The following is a 6,005-nucleotide window of genomic DNA, read 5'->3' as shown; positions in this document are numbered from 1 at the left end:
AAGTTGAATAAGTAGAGCTAAGCAGTACACTTACTTTTTGCCTTATACTCCTGATCTGCACACACACACACACACACACATGATTAAATATTTTATTTATTTATTTGCAATAAGAGAGAGAATGGGCATGTGCCAGGGCCTCTTGCCTCTGCAAGCTAACTCCAGATGCATGTGTCACTTCGTGCATCTGGTTTTACATGGGTACTGGAGAATTGAACCCAGGCTGTCAGGTTTTGCAAGCAGGTACCTTTAACTACTGAGCCGTCTCTCCACCCCTATTTATATATTTTTAATCATCTGAATATTTATGTTATTTTGCACCTTAACTAGAAGCATAAAATCACATACAACAATAAACAATAAGAATCTATTTCGTCTTACAATGTTAGATAAGCCTAACTGTTGGCCTGAATTCCTCAGGATATTAACTTTATTTTCTGGGCTATTTAAGTTAGGAATGGCAACCTTACTGTTGTGACTCACAGTTTATAACATAATTAGATGCACCATAAAATGTTGTTGCAATCACAGCTGGGTCTACCTAGTGAGTTGTAGAACAGCCTGGGATAATATGTCAAAATATGTTTCAAAAAAGATTATAGTAAAACAATTATGAAAAATATTCAAGCTATGGTGTTAGAATGTCCCTGGTGGTCCTAAGATCTATCTCACTTCAGCATCAAGAGGTTTCATGGCTTGAACTTGGAAGATGCACTGCCACCATCCATCTGGAAGGGCTTCCCCAGGAATAACCTCCATCTCTGAATCTTGAAGAGGGAGGACTGAAATGTCTCCAAGGTTTTTATTAGCTACCAAGTGAGGTAGGTATCTTTGACAAACTCCTATAATATCATACCTCTGAACTGTTCTTTTGTTGCTGTTGTTGTTTTTTAGCTAAAGCCTATGTGGTATTCCTTTCTGCCATCTTAACCACTCCATGTGCTCCATTGACCTTAAACTATGTGTGACCAAAAAAGGTGTCTGCTGGGCTGGAGAGATGGCTTAGCGGTTAAGCGCTTGCCTGTGAAGCCTAAGGACCCCGGTTCGAGGCTCGGTTCCCCAGGTCCCACGTTAGCCAGATGCCCAAGGGGGCGCACGCGTCTGGAGTTCATTTGCAGAGGCTGGAATCCCTGGCGTGCCCATTCTCTCTCTCTCCCTCTACCTGTCTTTCTCTCTGTGTCTGTCACTCTCAAATAAATAAATAAATTTTTTTTTAAAAAAAAAGGTGTCTGCTATCTTCCCTTCATGAATTATGACCTTAATCTGTACACACTCAGGTATGTACTCCACTTAGCATGTTCATGAATGTGCTTACCCCTAAAGTATTTTCCTTTCAAATAAGTGCAGGCTCCTCAGACAAAATAACCATGCCTCCTTTGTATGAGGACAGCAACACTTTGGAATTAATTCTCATACTCTCCTACTGTCCATAGGTAATTAATATCCACTCCAAGAAGAGAGGGAGTCTGTAAGGTGGCCCATACTCATTATTGTTTTTACTCCCAAGGTCCTGAAATTCCTGGAAAAGATTCAGGACATTATTAAAGCTTGTAGCTCCTCTGCCTGGCTAGAGGAGGTGTTACTGTGGGTGGACCCTAGGGTGCAGCCCTAATGTTTATTTGGGGTTCATCTGAACCTCAGCCTAAGGTATATAAAGAACAGTAAAGTTCTGCCTGGGTTCCCTGCTGCTTGGCTGTCAGTTTTTGCTCTTGCTTTTGGTGTGTGTGTGTGTGGGGGGGGTGTCTCTTTTTAGCTATTATGGAACTTCCCTTGGATCTATGAGCTTCAATATATCCCTTCCTCTAGTAGTAAACTGTGCCTAGTTTGGAGGTTCTATTCAGCGACTTAAAGCTGACTATAACAGAGGTATTTTGCTGATTAATCTTAGTGACCCAACTTCCTTAGATATACTACCTATCATGTGTAATTTAGCCCACTATTCATCATTAACAATTTGTGTGTTGTTCCTAGAATTACATAGACGAATACAACTTAGCCCAGTCTTACATGAATCTTATAATAACAAAAGCATGAACATGAGAATGTTGCTGATGACTCATCAAGAGCATAAAACACAATGGATATTCACAGGAGGGAAAGGTTATGTCCAATAGAAGAGGATCAAAGAGAGCACCATAAAGTAAGGGGCCCGTGAATAGGACCTTGGACAATGGCTGGTACTTTAAAAAACTATGAATAAATTCTTTTTTTTTTTTTGGTTTTTGGTTTTTGGTTTTTGAGGTAGGGTTTCTCTCTCTCTAGCCCAGGCTGACATGGAATTCACTATGAAATCATCGGGGAGCCTCAAACTCATGGTGATCCTGTTACCCCTGCCTTCCGAGTGCTGGGACTAAAGGCGTGCACCAACATGCCCGCCTGGAATAAATTCTTTCTATGACACAGTGGTTGAAATTTAACTTCTTGTTTGTTCATGAAATAATCTGCAAAGTTAATGCAGTATACTCAACTTTCATCATTTTAGTATAGCAATATTTAAATATAATTACAATGCCTATGAAGTGAGACAAGAAGCAAGAACTTGTAGGCAGAAGAAATCTTCCTTCTGTGAGCTAAGTAGCTCTGTCTATATTTATATTAGTACACTTTTTCATTCTTCATAATTATATGCTTTATTGGTGACTCGTATTTGTGATCTTTTTCAACATTCACTGTTGCATTATTAAGCAATAGGCTTTTTAGTTTTATTTTTTGAGATAGGCTAGCCTGCAGCTCTCTATGTAGGTGAGGATGACCTTGAACTCCTGATCCTTCTGTACCCTGTTCCCAAGTGCTATGATCACAGCCATGTGCTACCACACCTGGTTTGACATGGTGCTGGGAATCAAACTGAGGCCTTCATGAATGCTAGGCAAGCACTCAGTTCACTCAGCTATTTCCCAGCCCCTGATGTTGTCAACATTCTAATGAACAACTAGTCACCGTCTCACTCTTGTCAGAGGAATGGTTTTCTTTTGTTCTTTTAAAAAATTAATTTCAATTTTTACTTTAAAAACAAATTTTTAGATTCGAATCTATTTTGTTTGGTTTTATTCTTTTCACATGCACTTGGTATGAGCACTTTGCTCATTTATTTTCTGCCTCTTCTTTCTGGTACGAGCATTATCTATTTGTATTTCTTTAGAAATTATTTTTTATTTATCCTAAAACATTTTGTTATCATTTAATTATAAGTACTTCTTAGTTTCATTGCCTGAATTGCCTACTTATTTTAACATATGTTGCAAAAAGAACAAAGGATCTGAGCTTTTGACATATACATGTATGCACATACACAGACTCAGAGCTCAACCTCCTGACCACAACACTAGTTGCACCCACAACATGCCCCTGTGTGCTGGCTCCCTGATCCCAGTTCCCATAAACCAGTACAAACTGGCTAACAACGCAATGGGTTGCATTATATAGTGGGCTCAAAGAACCCAAAGCTTTTCTAGTAGACTTGACAATGTTTGCCTCAGAGGAAGAAGCCATTATCTTTATATTATTGAACCATAATATAAACAACTTGCCCTTTGCTCTGTAGCAAGATACTATCTCCGCTTTCCAAAACTGTTGACTACACAAATCTTCACTACAAAACATTCCAGAAGAAGAGTAATCAACATTTCTGTTCCTAAGACATAAACCAGAGATCAATGGGGACTTATCTCCCAACAGTGACATTTCAAAATTTATTCATTATAAACTTTTCTATTTTTTTTCCCCCTTATTTGACTTTAAAAAAAAAAATCATACTTGGGCTGCAGAGATGGCTTACTGGCTAAGACACTTGCTAGCAAAGCAAAAGGACCCAGGTTCAATGCCCCAGAATCCATGTGAAGCCAGACACAAAAAGTGGTGCATGTGTCTGGAGTTTATTTACAGAGGCTAGAGGCCCTGGCATACCCACTGTCTCTCTATCTTCCTTAATCTCTCTCAAATAAATAATATATAATATATATATTATATATTAATTATTATATATTAATCTCTCAAATAAATAATATATATTACATAAAATATATATTATATATATTATTTATTTGAGAGATATTTATATTTTATGTAATATATATTATATATATATTATTTATTTGAGAGAGATTAAGGACTTATATGGACTTAAAATCCTTGTGATTAAGCCAAGCATGGTGGAGCATGCCTTTAATCCCAGCACTTGGGAGGCAGAAGTAGGAAGATCACCATGAGCACCATGAGTTCAAGGCCACCCTGAGACTACAGAGTGAATTCCAGGTCAGCCTGGGCTAGAGTTAGACCCTACCAAGAAAAAAAAAAATTGTGATTATTACACTAGTTTTTTGAAAATTGATGAAATTTGTTTTAGGATATACCCTATGGCTATTTAGACTTTAACATATATGTTAATGTTTATGTTAACACATATGTTATGTTAATATTTACTGCTTATAATTGAGTTATGAATTTCACTTTCAATGTATGAGTTATATAAGATGGCTAAGCTTTTTAATATCTTTACTGTTTTCTGTTTGTTATGTTTATACAGTTTTTACTTTCTCCTTTCATGCTATGCATTCTGCTTTGTCAATGTGTGCCTACATTTCTTTCCTTCCTGTTTTTACTTTTTTTTTTTAATTTATTTTTTTTATTTTTTATTTTTTATTTTTTTAATTTTTATTAACATTTTCCATAATTATTAAATATATCCCATTGTAATTCCCTCCCTCCCCACCCCCACACTTTCCCATTTGAAATTCCATTCTCCATCATATTACCTCCCCATTACAATCATTGTAATTACATATATACAATATCAACCTATTAAGTATCCTCCTCCCTTCCTTTCTCCACCCTTTATGTCTCCTTTTCAACTTATTGACCTATGCTACTAAGTATTTTCATTCTCACACAGAAGCCCAGTCATCTGTAGCTAGGATCCACATATGAGAGAGAACATGTGGCGCTTGGCTTTCTGGGCCTGGGTTACCTGACTTAGTATAGTACTTTCCAGGTCCATCCATTTTTCTGCAAATTTCATAACTTCATTTTTCTTTACCACTGAGTAGAACTCCATTGTATAAATGTACCACATCTTCATTATCCACTCATCTGTTGAGGGACATCTAGGCTGGTTCCATTTCCCAGCTATTATAAATTGAGCAGCAATAAACATGGTTGAGCATGTACTTCTAAGGAAATGAGATGAGTCCTTTGGATATATGCCTAGGAGTGCTATAGCTGGGTCATATGGTAGATCAATCTCTAGCTGTTTTAGGAACCTCCACACTGTTTTCCACAATGGCTGGACCAGATTGCATTCCCACCAGCAGTGCAGAAGGGTTCCTTTTTATCCACATCCTGGCCAACATTTATGATCATTTGTTTTCATGATGGTGGCCAATCTGACAGGAGTGAGATGGAATCTCAATGTAGTTTTAATCAGCGTTTCCCTGATGACTAGTGACGTAGAACATTTTTTTAGATGCTTATATGCCATTCGTATTTCTTCCTTTGAGAATGCTCTATTTAGCTCCATAGCCCATTTTTTGATTGGCTTGTTTGATTCCCTATTATTTAACTTTTTGAGTTCTTTGTATATCCTAGATATTAATCCTCTATCAGATATATAGCTGGCAAAGATTTTTTCCCATTCTGTAGGTTGCCTCTTTGCTTTTTTCACTGTGTCCTTTGCGGTGCAAAATCTTTGTAATTTCATTAGGTTCCAGTGGTTAATCTGTGGTTTTATTGCCTGAGCAATTGGGGTTGTATTCAGAAAGTCTTTGCCAACACCAATATGTTGAAGGGTTTCCCCTACTTTTTCCTCTAGCAGTTTCAAAGTTTCCGGTCTGATGTTAAGGTCTTTAATCCATTTGGACTTAATTCTTGTGCATGGCGAGAGAGAAGAATCTATTTTCATCCTTCTGCAGATATTTATCCAGTTTTCAAAACACTATTTGCTGAAGAGGCTGTCTCTTCTCCAATGGGTATTTTTGGCATTTTTACCGAATATCACGTGGCTATAGCTA

This window comes from Jaculus jaculus, chromosome 3 (genome assembly GCF_020740685.1).
Source record: "Jaculus jaculus isolate mJacJac1 chromosome 3, mJacJac1.mat.Y.cur, whole genome shotgun sequence".
NCBI lineage: Eukaryota > Metazoa > Chordata > Mammalia > Rodentia > Dipodidae > Jaculus > Jaculus jaculus.
This window is presented reverse-complemented; position numbering follows the sequence as displayed.